General features: G+C 42.6%; 1 long non-coding RNA gene across 1 annotated transcript in view; it reads left to right on the top strand.

Annotated features, from left to right (window-relative positions):
• Window positions 1-8,244: 8,244 nt before the first annotated feature.
• LOC138842321 (uncharacterized) overlaps window positions 8,245-21,881 on the top strand; it is a 77,821-nt gene continuing 64,184 nt past the window's right edge. Inside the window, exon 1 of the long non-coding RNA XR_011376708.1 lies at window positions 8,245-8,349. This is a non-coding gene — a long non-coding RNA (uncharacterized lncRNA). The remainder of the gene's footprint in view (window positions 8,350-21,881) is intronic.

The raw sequence follows: 21,881 nt of genomic DNA on the forward strand, positions 1-21,881 counted from the left end.
AAATCGCCCTGCTTGTGAGGTCCCTGCCTGGCCTCAGGGCAAGGGCAGAGGATCCTGATGACCCCCGATCTGCCTTGACGGGACCATTTCTTACAGTCTTATGAACAGTGATGTTTCTGCATTCCTCATTCTTGTAAGCATGTGAGTGTCAGTGCGTTAACTTTTGCGTTTTTGTAGGGCCAAGAAATGTTTTTCTCACAGGATCCAGGCTTGAGAAGATCCCTATGAGGGTCCAGTAAATTCATTTCTCTTCAAACTGGCCGTGGCCGCCCAGCTGTGAATGGAGTTGGGTGCATCAGCATGGGGTGTGGAGAGGGGGTGGAAGCGGGTACCACAAGGCCATTTTGCCACCTTGCTTCTGGTCCCAGATGGATACAACAAAGGCTATTAGGTCATTTCAGTTAGTCTATTTGCCAAAGACTCAGACTGGAGCTTTCTTAGTTTGAAGTTCTCAAGTATGGAATGGGATAGCAATTAGAGGTGGAAAAAACAAATGCAACTATGATAGGTTGTATTATTTAGTCATTCAAGGAGGTTGAACTAGGCCAGGCTGATCTCTGAGGTCACATCCAGTAGTGCAATCATGTGCCTCTGTGGCTGTCAGTAAGAAAAAATCTCTGCCTTTGAGGAGCTGAAGTCTGGTAGGGAGTTAGTTATTGCATTTTCAAAGTTAGAAGTGGGTAATTTGAATTACAGCCTCTAAAGCATATTCAGAATTACATGACATTTGGATGGGAAATCAAGAACTGGACACTCTTTTACCAGAACCGCTGCAGAGGTTAGGCTGTGGATGGCCTTAGCACTCTCGTCGTGAACATTTGCCAGCCATTCCCTGGGTTTGCAGTGCTTCTCTGGGCACTTCAGGCTTTTACAATGTGAAACAGATGCAGGTCCTTCCCTCTGTATATTCATGGCGGTAACTTGTGTAGAGGTCAATTTATTTCCCGTGCTTGCAACATTCAACATTTCCTGATAGACTTTTTTTTTCCTACATAATGAGATGTGTGTGCTGATCCAGAATATGGGCTTCATCTGTGATGCATTTCTAAGGCAGGATATGATTTCCAGGGACAATAATTTGTACCATAACATTGAAGTCAGTAAACTTTATCCCTATAAATCTCCTTGATTTTATCAAATAAAATAGGAAAGATTAAAATATGCCGGAAACAAAAAGATGAGCAAAGGAAGACAGAAGAAAGAAGTGAGCAGTTCCCAAGTCTTTGATGTTTTTGCTCTCCAGCACCCTCTTATAGGATTTGAGGATGTTGAGAAGATATAATGGGTTTTCTTAGGCAGAATTTGAAATGTGGTACCTTCAACGAGGTAGCAGAACAAAGCATAAACGAGACACAGCAGGACAGAGTTAACATCAGATGAGAGAGAATGGAGTGAGATGTTTAGAGGGAGGGTACCAAAGTCAGGAGGAGCCAGTGCACTGAAGGAAGTTCTGTTAAGAAGAAACTGAGTTCTACTCATTGGGCAAATTCCTCAGAATTATGACTGAGGATTATGATTTCAAAACCAGATGTTTTCAAGGGTATCTAAACCATAATACCCCAGCTCAGTACTGCACAGGTGACACCTGGGGAAACTGGTGAAATCTGGATAGCTTTGAGTGGTGTTTTGTTCAAAAATTATTGAGCCACCTATATGTGGCAGGCACTGTTCTACAAGCTGGCATGCAGAATTCTCATTCTAGTGATGAGATGGGATGGGGGAGGGAGACAGAAAATGAACTGACTATATATATATGTATATATATGTCAAGTTGTATGTTGTAATATCTGGAGGTGAAGAGTGTGCTATGAAATCAAATAAAATAGGAGCTCAGGAGTGCCAGGGGTGGGGCCACTCTTAGATAGGGTGATTGGGTCAGAGAAGTTGTCCCTGATGAGGGGGCATTTGAGCAGAGATACGAATGAAGTGAGGGGATGAGCTCTGCAGCTATCCTAGGGAAAAGCTTTTCAGATACGGAGAAGATCAGGTGCAAAGGTAGAGTGGACTGAGGTAGAGTGGACTTGGCATGCTCCAGGGACACCAAAGGGGCCACAGTGCCTGATGCAGAAGAGCAAGAAGGAGCGTAGCAGGGGATGATGCCAGAGGGCTAGCCAGTAGGTTCTAGTTCAGGGGAAATTTACAGGGGTTTCTGCAGAGAGAGAACATGACCTGGCCTCAACTCCTAAAAGATCATTTCGTTTGCTAAGTCGAGGGGAGGACAAGAGAGGGAGCACAGAGACCACTTAGGAGGCTATTGAGATAGACCAAGAGGGAGGGGAGGGTAATTTGGACTGTAATGATAGCTATAAATGGAATCTAGATATATATTCAAAGTAAACTAGACAGGATTTATTGACAATTAGACTGTGGGATGTGAGAGAAAGCGGAGTCAAAGGAAACCCTAGACTGGCCTAAATAGCTGATTAACAGAGATTCCATTTCATGAGATGGGGAAGGCTACAGGAGGAGCAGATATGGGGGGAAGTTGAAGTGTTTGCATCTGGATAAAGTAAACTTCAGATGCCTGTTGACATCTAAGTGAAAACGTCGAGCAGACAATTAAACGTGGGAATTGAGACTTCAAGAGAGAGGTGCAGACTAGAGATGGATATCTGTGTGTCATCAACATAGAGAACCTGTTAACATGGGTGAAGAAAAGAAGAGGTCTGAGGGCGAGACCTGGGGCATGCCAACATTTATAGGTCAGAAGATGAAGAAAATGAAGATCTGGCCAAAGTAGCCGAGAAACAGCACCAGTGAGAGAGAAGGGGAGAGGGGAGTGTAGCATCCTAGAAGCCAAGTAACGTAGGATGTTTCGAAAAGCAGGGGGTAATCCGCTGTGTCAGCGCTGCTGGTGGGTGTTGCTGATGAGAACATACCATTGATTTTTAATGATCTGAGGGCATTGGTGTCTTTGATGGAGGGGAGTGGTAGGGACTCACCCTGGCTGGAGTGGATTTGAGAGAGACTGGGAGGAGAGGAAGTAGAGGCAATGGATACGGACCACTCTCTAGAGGACCTTTGCTGTGAAAGACAAAATGGGGACATGGTTAGAGGGCGATGAGAGAAATTAGAGCTTGTTGGTGGGAATAATCCAGTCAAGAGGGGAAACTGTTGAAGCCAAGAGAGAGGGGTTAACTTTTGGAGTGAAGTACTTGAATCAGGTGGGGCCAGTTCATCCCCACAAGAGGAGGGAAGGCAGCTCAGGTGGGGATGCTCGGGGATGCTTGTATGGGGTGGTAGGAGATGCTGAGAGTCCTTGTCTGAATGATTCTGTTTTCTTAGGGGACTCAGAAGCAAGGAGATCAGCTGATGGTGGAGGAGGGATGGGTGCTGGAGTTGGAAGAGAGAGAAAAAGTGGACCAGTGCAGGGCGAGGTAGCAGGACTGCTGGGCAGCACAGACAAAGGTTGAGGGTTGCTGCTAGAGTCTTTGTGGACATGCCACTGCCAGGAAGAGTTATTTCTCATTGTATAAAATCTCATACAAGTTTTGAAAACTAATCAGTGTATTCCAGACTACAGAGCACTGTAATTTTCCGGAGTAACTAGGATCATGCAGAAATTTTACTTCTAGCTATTGTTAAATTTGGCTGGCAGCCTTTTTTTTGGCTGCCTTGGGTCTTCGTTGCTGCGTAGTCTTTCTCTAGTTGCAGAGAGCAGGGGCTGCTCTTCGTTGCGGTGCGCGGGCTTCTCATTGTGGTGGCTTCTCTTGTTGTGGAGCACGGGCTCTAGGCACGTGGGCTTCAGTAGTTCCAGCACGTGGGCTCAGTAGTTGTGGCTCGCGGGCTCTAGAGCGCAGGCTCTGTAGTTGTGGTGCACGGGCTTAGTTGCTCCGCGGCATGTGGGATCTTCCTGGACCAGGGCTCGAACCAGTGTCCCCTGCATTGGCAGGCGGATTCTCAACCACTGCACCACCAGGAAAGCTCCCTTTTTGCTTTTTAATGACACATCCTTCTTATTTATCCCATCTTTATCTCCCCCAAAATCACCTCAGTTCCTAAGAAGGACTTTGGAAATAGTCCTTAAGAAGAAAAAATGTTCTTACATCATTATCTATGGTAACACAGCCCAAGATCTTCTACTGCAATGAAGAATTGATGCCACATGAAATTTAAGTGAAATAGACTAATTCTTCTTCATGCACAATTGAATATCTCTTGTGCCGATGAGAGAAAAATTAGAAAACACTGGATCTTATCCTTAAGGAACTTAAATTTAGGTGGGGAGTCAAAGCTAACATAAGTTAAACAATTAACAAATGCAGTGATCTTATATTTAATTACTTTTATTAATTATTTCATATATTGCTCATAATTAATATTTAAAATTATTCACATAGAAATTGTATTTATTGGAATTTATACTATTGAAAATATTGACTATTCAGAAAGATTTTTTTGGTATAAAAGCAAAAAGAAAATAAAATCTAAATGCCTTACAGCAGAGAATTAGCTGAATAAGTGGTGGCTCATATATAAAATTGAATATCATGGATTCATCAAAAATGATGTTGAAGAAGTACGTATACTGGTATTTCAATGCTTTATTAGTACATTTTTTTTAATTGCAAAGCAGTATTATCCCCAAAGTGGAAAAATTGTCTAAGCAGCCATAGAAAAAAGTGTGGAAGGATATACAGACAGTGCTAAAGTAGTTCCCTCAAGATGAAGAGCTTGAGTGGTTTTTCTTTTTGCTTAACTGGTTTTTAATTTTTTCTCTAATATAAATGTATTACTTCTGTAATAAAGAAAGCCAATAAAAGTTATAAAATTCAAGATGTGTGTAATTAAATTCTAATAAGAACTTAAGTGTTGTAGGTGTTAAGAGGAAAAAAATTTATGAGGGCTGAAACAGCGAGGAAGGTTTTCACCTAGAAGGTGGAATTTTGAGTTGAGCGTCAAGGCTGGGAAGGATTCAGAGAGGAGGGAAAGTGGCTGGACATTCAACACAAAAGGATCCCCAGAGGCTGGACTTTGGTCTGACCAAAGCTTCCATGTATTGGAGTGTTAGGAAGGAGTGAGACGTTACGACGTCAAGAAAGGAGATCAGAAAGTTATGGGAGGGCTTCCCTGGTGGCGCAGTGGTTGAGAGTCCGCCTGCCGATGCAGGGGACACGAATTCGTGCCCCCGTCTGGGAAGATCCCACATGCCGCAGAGCGGCTGGGCCCGTGAGCCACGGCCGCTGAGCCTGCACGTCCGGAACCTGTGCTCCGCAACGGGAGGGGCCCCAACAGTGAGAGGCCCGCGTACCACAAAAAAAAAAAAAAAAAAAAGAAAGTTATGGGAGAAACTGCCTGCTGTGACAGCCAGCAAGGAGCCCTCAGGTACTGCAGCGAGGAAGGGCCATTGTTGTGGTGACAAGTTTTTCAAGACACAGGTTTTTTCCTTCCTTTCCCCTCTCATTGGCCAAAGCCTTGTATCTGTTAGCAAGCAATCACTTACCTGCCTGCCTTCACTTCTTGCAGACATTCCTTGATTCCTTGATTCTGAAGGACAAGGAGATTTTGTCAGACACAGAGGTTGGAAGGTCATTCCTGGTAGGAAAATTGGAGTAATGGAAGTCCAGGAATTGTAGAATGTGAGTATTGATAATAGTCAGTAGCAGAGTATGAGACTAGAGAGGTAGACGTGGACCAGAAGCATGAAGATTTGATTTTATCCATAGGGCATAATGCCTCTTCAACTTTTCCAGGGAAATGCTTGTAATGACAGAGGAAATAGGATGCTAATAGCTAGGGATCCCGGAACATGGCCCCAAATGGCCTTCTCCAAGCGCAAAGTGTCTTTGACGTCTCCTGTTATATGTTAAAAATTAAACTGAACTTCTGTTGTTCTCTATGGTGAATATGAGTTGATTTTACTATAAACTCTTTTTAAAGTAATTTGTGACCATCAGGATTAAAAATTCCTCTCCCAGGGACTTCCCTGGTGGTGCAGTGGTTAAGAATTCGCCTGCCAATGCAGGGGACACGGGTTTGAGCCCTGGTCTGGGAAGATCCCACATGCCACGGAGCAACTAAGCCCGTGAGCCACAACTACTGAAGCCTGTGCTCCTCAGGAAGAGAAGTCACCACAGTGAGAAGCCCGCCCACCGCAATGAAGAGTTGCCCCCGCTCACGGCAACTAGAGAAAGCCCGTGCACAGCAACAAAGACCCAATGCAGCCAAGAATAAATAAAATAAATAAATTTTAAAAATTCTTCTCCAACACTCAAAATCTTTGATTAAAATTACACAAGAGGGAAGAGATATGGGGACATATGTATATGTATAACTGATGCACTTTGTTATAAAGCAGAAACTAACACACCATTGTAAAGCAATTATACCCAATAAAGATGTTTTAAAAAAAATTAATGCACTGCAGGAAAATCCTCTGAGTTTATCTTGTGCCTTCAGAGTTACTGGAAAGTCTGGCTGGATGGCTTTCAATGACCAGTTTCCAGCTGTCAAAGAGGCATAATCAGTTTGGGTTTTAGAAAGAACACAGCACTGGCAGCATGAAGGGGCCTGAGGAGGTGGAGACAATAGCAGAAATCCAGGGACAAGATGATGGGAGCCCAAACCAAGGCAGCGAGTGGGGCTGAGTCCAGGAGGAGGGGGTGGATTGAAAGATATTCAAGACGTAGGGGTCATTTGCATGAGGGACTTGAGGCAGAGAGAGGAATGACCAGAGGGAAGAACCAATCCTGGGATGTATGGGGAGGGAAAAATCACTCTGGAAAGTGGTGGAGTGAAAAGGAAGGAGGGCCAGGGCTGGAACTCTGAGAACAGCTGTGTTGAGGATGGGTGTGGGCAGGACAGGAATGGAGCGATTAGGAGGGGAGATGGTCCAGAGACTGCCACATCAAGGAAAGCAAGGAGGACTCTTCAAGAAGGGGTCTGAGAACAGCATCCCATGACAAGGAAAGGTCCAGGGAGACAGCAGGGAGGTTCTAGACCCACTTCAGGGGGAGGGGAGAATGAGTGGGAAAAGTGGGTCCCTGGAGAGACAGGGAGGTAGGAACCTGTGTGAAGAAAGAGGCTGGGCGGTCCAGTCTCTGGACCAACTCCCCTCCTGATTGCTCCATTCCTGTCCTGCCCACACCCATCCCCAACACAGCTGTTCTCAGAGGCTGGAAAGGATGGAGCAGATAAAGGCAGAAGCACTGGATATGAAGGAGGAAACACGGCGAGAATCCAGAACTCCAGGCAGGCAGGAGTGGCTGTGGGTGGACAGGAGAAAGGCAGACACTTGTGCTCATTTTGAGCATTAAACATAATTTGGGGACAGAAGGAGGGTTATCAGATATCTACTCTGAAAAGTGGAACCTGAAACCTAACTCGATTGTCACCAAAGAAAAGACAATGGTAAGATTTTGAAGCTTCAGGATGAGAGCTGGGGATAAGAAGTAAGAAAACTGAGGTTGAGAGCTGGATTATTTTTTCACCTGGGAAACAGGGAAGGAGGTGATGAGTTCAACACTCAAATAAGCAAAATATAGTAATAATCAGAGTAATAATAATACTATTGCTTTCCTTTCCCCTTTCTAAAAAACGTAATTCTAACAATGTTCTCTTTTCCCCCCTCAGAGCTTGTTGTGATGCCTAGCTTTTTCTTAAATAGATAAATGAGTAAATAAAATTTAAATATCCATCTCTTCATTTTGCCCACCTCAAAAAGATGTTTGTGGTCAATAAACTGATTATTTTCACCAATCATTACATCTTTGCTTAAGAACCTTGAAAAACTCTGGCTGTAGACAGAAGTAATCTGACTATTTTTGGATGACTATGAAAAGAAAGCCTTGATGATTTTATTCTAATACAAATGTACTCGAACTTGAAATTGTTTTCCTCAATCCAGCTTCTGAGTTTTTGAGGGGCACAGAGCTGAGTTCACTAATTCTATAGCAGTTTCCCCCAAAAATATATGACTATACTTATAGTTTCTAATCTGTTTTTAAAAACAAACCTGTTTATGTGATATAACTACACAAGGGCATCCAACCTGAACGCTGGTGACAGCAGAGAGCTGGTCAGCACAGCTGTCCTGCGCCCACGTGGATGCGTCAGGCACGGTGCCTGTGTGGATGACCGAGCTCTGGGCCTCGTCTGTCTCTCCATTTTCCGGAGATGCTTCCTACAAGCAGTCTCCTTCAGTACCGCACACCCAGGCTCACCTCACTGCACTTCAGAGGGTAGGTGTGTGTGGAAACCCGGTGACTCGTGCCCAGACTTAAATGGGGTGTTGCGTGATTTTGCAGATGGATGAAAACACTGAGGCCCTGTGTTTGTTCCAGTTTCACTTCAGCACCCTCTGGATTTACGGCTTTGCCCAGGTCTGTCATCGCCAGCCAAAACCTGTTGGTGAGTTTCCTCCATCCTTCATTTTCTGAGGCTGGAAAGGGCGGTGTGAAGGTTGGTCTAGGAGTGTCTCGGGATCCTGCTGGGCCGTGATCCAGAGAAGGGGACCCAGATTCCCAGATCTGATGACCAATTCGTGCGATCCAAAGCAGATACTGAATCAGAATGTTTGCTTATTAGTGTATTATAATCTCCAGTGGTTTATTTTCAGGATAGCCTAGTTCACTCTGGAGAGAGCAGAAACGAAACACTAAAAATTCTTTTCTCTCAAACTTTCCTGTTTCAAATTCAGTGATAGACAGCATGTTTCTCTTCCTTTTTGACCTCAACCTCACCTGTGGGTTCCTTTCAATCATAGAGAATGTCTTTGAAAAATAGCTTATTTGGAAATAATTTCAAACTTTTGGGAAGCGTGTAAGATTAATACACAGAACTCCCATATCACCTCCCCCAAGATATCCCGGTTGTTCATATTTTGACACACTTGTGTGTTCTCACTCTCTTTCTCCCCCACCCCTTCTATCTATAGATATCCACATACACACCCATTATTATTATTCTTTTTCTGAATATTTGAAAGCAAGTTTCAGCATGATGCCCATCAACCCCTAAATACACCAGAGGGTATTTTCAGAAGGTAACAACTCTGTCCTACACACAATCCAACATCCAAGTCAGGAAGTCAGCATTGCTGCCAGCCAATCCAGAGATCCTATTCAAATTTCACCAGCTGTCCCAACAACGTCTTTTCCCTTTCTGGTCCAAGATCCAATTCAGGATCCCTGGTTGCATTTAGTTGCCGCATTTCTTTGTTCTCCTTCCATCTGGACCAGCTCCCTGGTGATGTCTCCTCAGCCCCTGCCCCACCACTGCCTCCAGGGAAAGGGCCAGGAAGGGGGAAAGGAAGCGTGACAATACTCCTTTTGACTGTTATTTGATTCAAAGTGTTGGTACTAAATTTATTGAGCTGTTCATTTAAGATTTGTGCAATCTTTGTAAGTTATGACTCAGTTTTTTTTTTAAAAAGGGAGAAATAACCAGGTGAAAACAAATGTTTGTACTTCATGGATAATTAATAAAGCATCCCAAGTGAATGAAGATCCCTCACCTCACAAGGACTTTGCATATGCTGTTCTCTTTGCCTCTTTTCTTCCCCAGCAAACTCCTATTCATCCCGCTCTGCACTTGGTGAAACTTTTCCCGACCCCCCCAGGTCAGAGCTGCTTTATGTGTACCTTGGACCCAATCCTTTGCAGCATTCATTACATTTATATTCCACTCCTCTTTTTAAATGTCTTTTTAAAATTGTGGTAAAATGCACATAACATTTACCATCTTAAATATTTTTAAGTGTAGTGTTTAGTAATGTTGGGTACATTCCCATTGTTGTGCAACCATCACCGTCATCCAGCTCCAGAACTCTTTGCATCTTGCAAAATGGAAACTCTGTATCCAGAATCAACTCCCTTTTCTTGCCTCCTCTCAGCCCTTTGCACCCTCTCTTCTCCCTTTTTTCTCTATGAATTTGACTACTCTAGGTACCAGTTTATCCACATCCTTGCCAACACTTGTTGTTTTTGTTTTTGTGTTTTGATAGCTGCCATCCTGATGAGTGTGAGGTGGTATCTCACTGCGGTTTTGATTTGCATTTCCCTTATGATTAGTGACCTTGAGCACTTTTTCATGTGCTTGTTGGCCATTTGTATATCTTTTTTGGGGAAATGTCTTTTCAAGTTCTCTGCCAATTTTTTGATCAGGTTATTTGTTTCCTTGTTGTTGAGTTGTAGGAGTTCTTTATATGTTCAGGGTATTTATTCTTTATCAGATATATAAATTGCAAATATTTTCTCCCATTCTCTAGGTTGCTTTTTCACTCTGTTGATTGTGTCCTTTGATGAACATAAGTTTTTAATTCATGTAGTTCAATTTATCTATTTTCAATTATGTTGCCTGTGCTTCTGGTGTCATATCCAAGAAATTATTGCCAAATCCAATGTCAAGGAGTTTTCCCCTATGTTTTCTTCTAAGAGTTTTTAGAGTTTTAGCTCTTATGTTTAGGTATTTGATCCATTTTGGATTAATTTTTGTATATTGTGTAAGGTAAGGGTTCAACTTCATTCTTTTGCATATAGATATCCAGTTTTCCTAATGCTATCTGTTAAAAAGGCTATCTTTTCCCCATTGAATGATGTTGGTACCCTTGTCAAAAATCATTTGCCCATGTATGCAAGGGTTTATTTCTGAATACTCTATTTTATTCGATTGGTCTCTGTGTCTGTCTTTATGACAGTACAGCGTTGCTTTGATTACTGTAGCTTTGTATTGGGTTGGCCAAAAAGTTTGTTCGGGCTTTTCTGTAACATCTTTGGAAACTTTTTGGCCAACTCAGTAGTAAGTTTTGAAATCAGGAAATGTGACACCTCCAACTTTCTTCTTCTTTTTCAAGATTCTTGTGTCTCTTCAGGGTCTTTTGAGATTTCATATGAATTTTAGAATGGATTTTTCTATTTTTTGCAAAAAACGCCATTGAGATTTTAATAGGGGTTGCATTAAATCTGTAGATCGCTTTAGGTAGTATTGACATCTTAACAGTATTGAGTCTGCCAATCCATGAACATGGGATGCTTTTCCATTCATTTATGTCTTTTAAATTTCTTTCAGCCACATTTTGCAGTTTTCAAGGGTACAAGTCTTTGCATTTTTGGTTAAGTTATTCCTAAGTACTTTATTCTTTTGATGCTATTGTAAATGGAATTGTTTTCTTAACTTAGTTTTTGGATTGTTTATTTGTTTCCTCTTTTCAGAGTGGAATGATTTGTTCAATTTTAATCTCTTTCTTTAGGCTGTAAACTTCAGGAGTGTAGAAACAGTGTCTGGCTTCACTCACAGCTCCACCCCTAGTTCTTTGTATAGTGATAGTCACTGAATTCATGATCAATAAATACTGGTTAAATTTTTCTAACACTGTCAGGCTGGCTTAGTAGACTCACTGTCTATTATTGTGTGTGAATGAAGATTATGCTGATGCTGAACCATTTATCTTGACTATCTTTTCAGTCCTCCACCCTTAAAAAATAAATAAAACCAATATTTATTCAGTGCTTACAATATGCTAAGCATCTTTGTATTTTTTTAATTTGATAAATTCTTTTATTATTATTTTTTTAATTGGAGTATAGTTGCTTTACAATATTGTGTTAGTTTTTGCTGTACAGAAAAGTGAATCAGCTATACGTATACATATATCCCCTCTTTTTTGGATTTCCTTCTCATTTAGGTCACCATAGAGCACTGAATAGAATTCCCTGTGCTATAGAGTAGGTTCTCATTAGTTATCTGTTTTATACATAGTATCAATAGTGTATATATGTCAATCCCAATCTCCCAATTCATCCCACCCTCCCCTTTTCCCCCTTGGTATCCATATGTTTGTTCTCTACATCTGTGTCTCTATTTCTGCTTTGTAAATAAGATTATCCATACCAGTTTTTTCAGACTTCATATATATGCATTAATATACAATATTTGCTTTTCGCTTTCTGACTTACCTCACTCTGTACAACAGTCTCTAGGTCCATCTGCGTCTCTACAAATGATCCAATTTCGTTCCTTTTTATGGCTGAGTAATATTCAATTGTATATATGTACCACATCTTCTTTATCCGTTCCTCTCTTGATGGGCATTTAGGTTGCTTCCATGTCCTGGCTATTGTAAATAGAGCTGCAGTGAACATTTTGGTACATGACTCTTTTTGAATTATGGTTTTCTCAGGTATATGCCCAGTAGTGGGATTGCTGGGTCATATGGTAATTCTATTTTTAGTTTTTTAGGGAACCTCTGTACTGTTCTCCATAGTGGCTGGATCAATTTACATTCCCACCAGCAGTGAAAGAGGGTTCCCTTTTCTCCACACCCTCTCCAGCATTTATTGTTTGTAGATTTTTTGGTGATGGCCATTCTTACCGGTGTGAGGTGATACCTTGTTGTAGTTTTGATTTGCATTTCTCTAATAGTGATGTTGAGCATCTTTTCATGTGTTTGTTGGCCATCTGTGTGTCTTCTTTGGAGAAATGTCTAGGTCTTCTGCCCATTTTTTGGATTGGGTTTTTTGTTTTTTTGATACTGAGCTGCTTGTATATTTTGGAGATTAATCCTTTGTCAGTTGCTAAGCATCTTTGTACGTTTTACTTCATTTCTCACAACAACCCAGTGAGGTGGGCATAGAGTCAGAATACACCTTGTTGAAAGCTAGTGTTCTGGAGCCAGACTTCCCGAATTTGAACCTGGTTCTTGCACTCGCAAACTGTGTGCTCTTGTACAAGTTACTTCATCTCTTTGTGCCTCAGATTCCAATAATATGGGATTCCTAAATTGCACACCCCTTGATTTGTCCTGAGGATTAATTAAGATATTGTATGTCAATTTCTCAGCACATAGTAAGTGCTTCGTAAATCTTAGCAATTATTATCTCAACTTGGTAAATATGGGAGCCGAGGTTTAAAGAGGAAAAGCTGCCCGTGATCACTCCCAGGCAGCCTAGAATCCCTAAGTACCTAAGCCCTACACTAAAGTGCCCCCCCAGTGTACACCATTCTCCCCTATATTTGAGGCCAGACAATAAGGAAACTTACAAGCCCCTCAAGGATAAAATGTATGAAGGGTCTGTGAGAAATGGAACGTCCCAGGAGGCCCTTTCATTTTTCAGAAATTCACTAGGAACTCCTGGGGAGACTCAGGTTGTCCTGAGGAGAAATCTGACTCTACAGACTAGAAGCCTTCACTCAGTAGATCAAGCTCGCTGTCTGTAGATCTCCAGTGCAGACCAGCCAGACAGCCAGCATGGCTCAGGTGGACCCATCGCCAAGTGGGGAGGGCATTAAGGGAGCGTGAAGGGCACTTCCAGCATTATCTCAGGCCAGAAGCGGAGGCTAGAGTCTGGCTCCCCCTCCCTCTGTGCTCAGACTTTGCTTTCAGCGCAGGCACACCACCCTCGTCTTTACCCTGTTTCCAGTGATTCCAGGGCTCTGGAGAAACGTCTTCCCCTTTAGAAAAGACCAGGACACTCGTCGCAGACCTCCAAGTTCAGGGGAAGCAATGACCATTGCAATAGTCACATTTGCAGTGGGTTCACTAATATCAATGGCTAACATTTCTTGAGCACCCATTGTTCTTAGTGCTTTACCTGCAATAGCTTATTTTATCCTTGGGTGACGGACACATCCTAGTTTTCCCAGGACTTTACCAGTTTTTGCAACGAAAGTCCAGCATCCTGGAAAGCCCTTCCGTCCAGGGCAGACCAGGAGGGCTGGTCACTTTGTTTTATCTTCACCACCACCTGAGGAAGCAGGAATCTTGTCACAGAGGAGTGGAGTGCTTTCCTAAACCCCCATCAAGTATCCGAGGCAGATAAAAAGAAACGAAATTGAGTTATTGTAGTGAGGTGGATGGACCTAGAGTCTGTCATACAGAGTGAAGTAAGTCAGAAAGAGAAAGACAAATACCGCATGCTAACACATATATATGGAATCTAAGAAAAAAAAAAAAAAACTCATGAAGAACCTAGGGGCAAGACGGGAATAAAGACACTGACCTACTAGAGAATGGATTTGAGGACACGGGGAAGGGGAAGGGTAAGCTGGGACGAAGTGAGAGAGTGACATGGACATATACATACTACCAAATGTAAAATAGATAGCTAGTGGGAAGCAGCTGCATAGCACAGGGAGATCAGCTTGGTGCTCTGTGACCACCTAGAGGGGTGGGATAAGGAGGGTGGGAGGGAGGGAGACGCAAGAGGGAAGAGATATGGGAACATATGTATACGTATAGCTGATTCACTTTGTTATATAGCAGAAACGAACACACCATTGTAAAGCAATTATACTCCAATAAAGATGTTTAAAAAAATCAAATTAGGATGAAAATTTTACAATAAACTGTCTTAGAAAACTTAAAAAAAAAAAAGTATCCGAGGTAGGATTTGAACTCATGCAGTCTAGCTCCAGAGCTTGTTCTCCTAACCAATACACAATGCTGCCCAAACCAGTGGAAGTAGCCTCCGCAAGTAAATGCTTGGGTTTGGTCCAGATGCCAAATGGATGGCAAATAGTACTGGCAGCTCTAGGAAAAATAGTAAATTGCACAATATGAAATTTCCCAAAATTAAAAACGGAAACTCATACTTTATTGCTGAGAAAATGCCAAAGATTGCTTTCTAGACTCCCTGGCTCTCAGATTTGGTTTATTCTGCTTTTGGTTGTGCCTTTTATTTCGGTGAGAGTGAACGTGGGGACCAGACCTGCATTGTCAGGGCGGGGTGGGGGGAGTCACTTTAAGGCAGGGAGGAGCAAGGTGAGATTCCAGTTCTCTGTGATGGGCTTTCATCTCCTCCACTTCCTCTGTCGTCCCTGTGGAACATCACCCACTTAGCTGCTGCCTTAGTCCTAGTCTTCTTTCGCCAGGTGGCAAAACATTAGCTCTGCTCCGGCTCAGAGTGTGCGTAGGGAGGCAGCTCATTTAGCTGCTGTATTAGTCAGGATTCATGAGAGGAACAGAAAGAACAAGATAGCTAGTTAGGTAGATAGAGGATAGTTAGATAGATGATAGATAGATAGAAAGATGATAGATGATAGATAGATAGAAAGATGATAGATAGATAGAAGATAGATGATAAGTGATAGATGATAGAGAGATGATAGTGATAGATAGATGATAAATGATAGATAGATAGATAGGTACATAGAAGACAGATAGCTAGATAGATGATAGATGATAAATGATAGATAGATGATAGATAGATACATAGAAGACAGATAGATAGATGATAGATGATTGATAGTTGATAGATAGATGATGGTGATAGATGATAGATGATAGATAGATTGTAGATAGACAGATGATAAATGATAGATATATAATAGATAGGTAGAAGATAGATGATAAATGATTATAGATAGATGATAGAGAGATAGATGATAGTGATAGATAGATGATAGATAGATAGATGATAAATGATAGATGATAGATAGAAGACAGATAGATAGATGATTGATAGTTGGTAGATGATAGTGATAGATGATAGATACATAGATAGATGATAGATGATAGATAATTTTAGATAGATAGATAGACAGATGATAGATAGAAGATAGATAGATGATAAATGATAGTTGATAAGTGATAGATGATAGAGAGATAGATGATAGTGATAGATGATAGATAGATGATAGATAGCTAGATGATAAATGATAGAAGATAGATAAATAGATGATAAATGATAGATAATAGATAGATGATAAATGATAGATGATAGATGGATAGATAGATGATAGATGGATAGATAGATCATAGTAGATAGATAGATGATAGAAGATAATATATGACAAATGATAGATAGATGATAGATAGATGATAAATGATAGATAGATAGATGATAGATGATAGATAGATAGATAGGTAGAGAGTTAGGAGAGATTTATTATAGGAATCGACTCATGCGGCTGTGGAAGCTGAGAAGTCCCACAGTCTGCCATCTGCAAGCTGGTAAAGCAGGAAAGCCGGTGGAATAATTGAGTTGGAGTCTAAAGACCCAAGAACCAGGAGCTCTGACGTCCAAGGGCAGAAGATGGGCGTCCCAGCTCTAGGAGAAGGAGCAAATTCACCCTTCCTCTGCCTTTTTGTTCTATTCAGACCTTCAATGGATTGGATGGTGCCCACACACATTGGGGAGGATGGTCTTCTTTACTCAGTTTACTGATTCAAATGCTAACCTCTTACAGGCACACCCAGAAATAATGTTTTACAGGTTACCTGGGCATCTTTTAGCCCAATCAAGTTGACACTTAAAATTAGGCATCACAGCTTCTGGGACTCTGCCCTCTGCTGTGCTGGCTGCCAGTCTAGCCCTCACTGAGGTTTCCTGCCAGCACAGTCCACGCTGCCCCATGGTGGCATGGACCAGCCCTGCCCTCTAATACACGCCAGGGCTTCTGCTCATTCACTCATGTGCTTCTCTGTCCTGGGGAGATGCCTACACACACACCCTCCTGGGAGGGGCTGGAGGAGGGAGGGGAGATTAGGAAGGAGAGCTTGTAGCTTTCAGGTAGACCCTCAGACTGTACCCAAACCACAATTCTCTCCTGATACCCAGCCCTCATAGCGTCATCCAGCCCACCCTTCTAGCCCAATGGATTTCTTCATTGCTCAGGAGGTTTTGTTTTGTTTTCCTCTCAGGGGTTCTGAGGTTGCTCCCTGTGATGTAGCCTCTGTTACTCTCCTCTCTCCTCCTCTGTCTTGTCAGACACGGGTATGTGCAACCCCAGGAAAACTAGGCAATGCAGCTGAGTGCAGAGGATCTATGGGAGAGATGAGATCTGCCCTCTCACCTCCAAGCCGAGCTGAGTCTCAGAGAGGGGCCCAACCAAGACACCCGCTTATGCCCATAATTTCTGTTTCCTAAAAATGTCAGGAACAAATGAAATTTGTTCCCTTTTAAGGCCCTGACTCTTCTTTCGACACCTTTACATACATCTTTTCAGCTTAAACTCCTGTCGCATGTTATCTTATTTACTAGGTCTTTCTTATTTCAACATTGTGAGAGAAGAAATCTGATCGGTCTGGTTGATGGCCAGACATCAGATGGCCAGACTGACTGCCTTGGGTGGGTTAGAAGCCCACCTCTGATACAATCAGCCATTACCAAATTGGAGAGGGGGCTGGGGAGAGGGGAAGGGTGTCACAGGGAACAAGGTCATCCAATCCTTCCCCTTCAGCTGCCCCTGTGTGTAGGTCATTCTCTTTTTAGGGGGGCTACTGGTGGATAAATGCAGTAATCAATACCTCAGTTACATTCATACGACAAAAGTGAGCTGTCTTCTGAAATACTGACTTGTGACCCCCTCCCCCTGATATTCAAACTTCCAACCTCGGTTTTTTTGTTTTTCTTCTCAGGAGTATGAAAAGTAACAAAGAGGAGAAGTGTTTGGGGACACATCTTGTGTCGTCACCTAAGCCTGAGTTTTTGTTGCTTAGATGATTCGTATATAGATTTAAGTGCCGTCAGATTTCACACAGATAAATAATGATTCACAGCTTCAGAAGAACCCTGCTGTGTCCTTTTATGCTGCCTTTCATAATAAGACTTTAACTGCCCTTAAAACACTAAATCTCATTAACATTATCTCCAACACGCTAATAGGAAAAACAGGCCTGTAGAACAGTGACAGTTTATGATTAAAAACACATTTATTTAAAGGCTGAGCTGCCTCCACTTGAATATAGCCTCCTGCTTCCATAATCTGCTTTTCACAGATGCTTTTTAGCAGGCAGCCCCTGCTATAGCTCTGCTAACAGCGTAAAACCTTGAATGATATGCCTGGATTTGATATGTGCTCATTGCTTATCAGAAATTCCTCAGTTGTAGCCTATCACTGATGAAATTACTTCCCAGGAGAAAACTGGGCACTTTTGGAAGACGCACTAATGCCACCGGGCCACTAGGGTCACGTTTAGTATTCCACAACAGTAACTGTCGTGGCTTATGAAAGAGTCAGTCGTGATGGAATAGCATGCTTCATGCTTTGTTCACCTAAAGAGGAAGATACAGAGACAACCTGGCCCAAGTGTATAATGGAATGCAATAAAATTGCTCCAATCTATTATTAGTTTATTTAAAACCACGAGTAACTCAAAGCGATTGCTGGTCTTCACCTGAAATAGACACATACTGTGATTCCATTGTGAAAATCTCGGATAATCCAAACCTTACTAACTCAAAAGTTTTGTGGAGTGATGTTTGTATGTGTGGACATGTCACACAACGCTCCTGCTTTTAGTCTCAAATAACTGAGGTTACATTTTGTAGCCAGCTCTGGTGGAATAGTACCATACTTTACCTTGAACAAGGCTCAATATATTGTAGAGACAATTCATTCTATTTAGGGTTGGGATACTCCACTGAGGAACAGTGGGTGGGCGGCAGTTTGATGACAGAGAATAGAGCCAGCAAACTCACCACGTGCACTTCCCAGAGCTCCAGTGCAGCAGGGATGCTTGGGCTGGGTGGAGAGGAACCAGGAGTGTTGCCTGCACAGATGTCCCCCGCAAGGTGGGAGGTAAAGGGAAACCAGGGCGGGCCCTCCCTGGCTTGAGTAGAGACACAGGGCTGAGATGGATGGCATTAGACAAGGAGCACCCCAAGGGCAAAGGACAGGTTTAAGTGAAATGAAACCTTGACTCACTATGATAAGGACAGGGGGTTGGAATGTTTTACATTCCCCTCTTCTGTCACCATTCTTATAACATCTGTGTGGCTCGTGTAACTGGGAAGTCCAGGGCATAGTCACATGGTCTCCAGTTCTCCCTCAGCTCCGTTTCTCCTCTTTGTTGGTCTCGCACTCCAGCGAGTGCTTGCTATGTGAAACCACGGAAAAGGTAGTCCCCAGCAGCTCCAAGATCACGTGGACCTCCCTGCTCAACATCTCTGGGCAGGGGCGACAACACCTTCTCTTCCGGGGTCCGTATATCAAGTTTTTGATCGGCCCTACTGGGTCACGTGCCCATGCCATGGGCCCATCATTTTAGAAAGGGAAATAAAAACCATGACTGGCACGGTCCCATCTTGAAAGAGAAAGAGGTGCCAGGTAGACAAAAGTAGCCCCTGTGAACCGCAGTTTCCTTGAAGCGCTTATTTTGAGCCGGGGTCGGTCTAATTCTGACATGAACTAAGTTTTTGTGAAAGGCCTTCTTGAAGAGGGGCGACTCAGTTTGTATGGACAGTCCAGGCACAACCTCATATTCAATTTCTCTCATCCACCCCCCAATACCCACCCCTTCTGTCTGTCCTCTCCCAATGTTTTCACATTGTCGTGCCACCTCTGTGGACAATACCCTTAAAATGTGCTGGTGTTTATGTGGCAGAGGGTCTTGAACGCCAGACAAAGGTGTTTGCACCTAATTCCTCCATCAATAGCAATCCATTTATGACGTTTGAGCCTGGGCACGAAATGACTGAATTTCTCACTTTAGGGAGCTCAGTCTGGAAGCGGAGTGCAGGATGGATTGAGAGAGCAGGAGAGGCAGTGAGGAGGCAGGAAGGAGGCTCGCACAGGACTCTGGCCAGGAGCGGAGGAGGCCTGGTTGAAGAAGGGGTGGGAGGAAAAGAGCAGGGGTAGAACGGATGGCTCTTTCAGAGGCAAAGTCTCTCAGTTCTTGGAAACTGACTTGATGTTGGGGAGCAACAGAGAAGGAAGTAAAATTTTTAAAACAACCTAAGTTCTCAAGTTTTGGAATTGAGGAAAAAGAGGAAGAGGATTGGCATTCGATGTACAGCAGGCAGTTGGCAGTATGGATCTGGAATTCAGGAGAGGGGTTGGGGCAGGAGAGAGAGAATCCTGAATATAGTTAGAGCTGAAATAATGGGAATCACGCGATTGTGTCCAAAAACTACAGAGAAATACGGGGAAAGCAAATAGCACTCAGTCCCTCATTCCAGAAACCTGGGAGTCATCCTTGATTCCTCCATCCCCTCATGTCCTATATTCAGTCTTTCAGTCACACCTGACAATTCTGTCTTCAGATTTTATCCTGCGTCTGTCCACTTCCATCCTTTGCCACTCCCTTCCCTTAGTGAAGACTCTCCTGCCTGGACCACTGCAGGTTGAGTCGCTTCTAAATGGTCTCTTTGCTTCCACTCTTGCCTGCCTCCAATCAGCTGTGGCATGTCACCCTTAGGGCTTTGAGCCCTTAATGGCTTCCCACTGAGGTCAGAATAGAATCCAAGCATCATATTACGGTACACAAGACTTTGCAAAACTGGGTCCTTGCCTCTCTCTCCAACTTTCTGTCCTTGTCCCCTTCCTTCACCACCTTTTAATCACTGTCATCTTTAGGTTTCCCAACATGTCAAGCTGTCTACCAGTTCTGCTCTAAACTCCTTCACCAGCCCTAGCCCTACCTCTTCTTTTTCATCCCTTCTCTCCAGCTTCCGCTTCTACTTCCCATTCCTTTAATCCTCCCAGGAGCACAGAGTTATTTTTTATTCCCTAAAGTATCATCTTCCACAACAGATCCCTCCGTGGCCACCCCCATTCTCACTCCAGCGCTGCAGCATGAAGTCGCTGCAGTCCCTAGAGGCCAAGGGGTAGGGAACCCGGGTCTGACCGATAGCATAAAGCTCATAAAAATCATCATACTTTCCCTTTTAAAATACATTCCAGTTTTAAAGAATATAATACTAAACATGGAAATTATTTTTTAAGATAAGGTATAAAAGGATTCTTCACTTAGCAAAAGGATTCATCTTGAGGTTTCCTAAAATATTGATTTTTTTCCTCCTAATATAATCAGAGATTGTAATTTTATTTTCCACCATTCAGTTCACACAGTTTTCAAGCATACAACAATTGCAGAAGATGCTTGTGTTATTCCTGTGTCATAGACAGTAAGATTGAGTCACAAAGTCTTGCCGTGAATGACAAAGACTAAATGATAGAGTCAAGGTTTAGCAACCAGAGAACTGTTAGCATGGAATCTTTGCTGATATCAAAGACTAATTCCATTTCCCCAATAATTTCCTCTTAAAATATAGACTAAATTCCTGCTTTGTTTTCCAATACCTGCAGTGGACTTGAGTGTAAAGATCTTGGTGATATTTTGTATAGCACTGGGTAGGGGATTCCCAGATGATGGTTACTTCGTTCCTTAGGCCACTCCTCAGCCGACGCTTATGTTTGTGTTGGGCTGCCTGCATTGAGACTATTTTTTATTTTTAACTTCTTTTAAAAAATTAAAGTATAGTTGATTTACAATGTTGTGTTAGTTTCAGGTGTACAGCAAAATGATTCAGTTATATATATTCAGATTCGTTTCCATTATAGGTTATTACAAGATACTGAATATAGTTCCCTGTGCTATACAGTAGGACCTTGTTGTTTATCTATTTTATGTATAGCAGTATGTATGTGTTAATCCCAAACTGCTAATTTGTTCCTTACCCCCATCTTTTCCCTTTGGTAACCATAAGTTTGCTTTCTGTGTCTGTGAGTCTATTTCTGTTTTGTAACAAGCTCATCTGTATCATTTTTTTTAGTTTCCACGTATAAGTGATATTATACGATACTTGTCTTTCTCTGTCTGACTTACTTCACTTAGTATGATAATCTCTAGGTCCACCCACGTTACTGCAAATGGCATTATTTCATTCTTGTTTTATGGCTGAGAGGCTATTTTTGATAATACATTTGTGTTTTGTCCAGTGAGCAACCAGGCAGAGAGGCAGTGCTAGGACAGTTAAGTTACACTTTAGCGTAATTTCAAGACGTGAATAACAAGTTCTTTTTTTAAATAAAAAAGGAAATGAAATTAAAAACAAGATGTCAATTTAATCTGGGAGACTTGAAATGACAAGCTTGCCCCTTGTCAATTTTGTTCCAGTTCACCAAGTCTCAACAATCACAGCAGCAGGGCAGAGGAGGAGAGGCTGTCCCTCGACCCCAGGACCTTCTTGCATTTGTGGGTTTAATCTGGGCTCCAGTAT

Source organism: Globicephala melas, chromosome 14 (genome assembly GCF_963455315.2).
Source record: "Globicephala melas chromosome 14, mGloMel1.2, whole genome shotgun sequence".
Lineage (NCBI taxonomy): Eukaryota > Metazoa > Chordata > Mammalia > Artiodactyla > Delphinidae > Globicephala > Globicephala melas.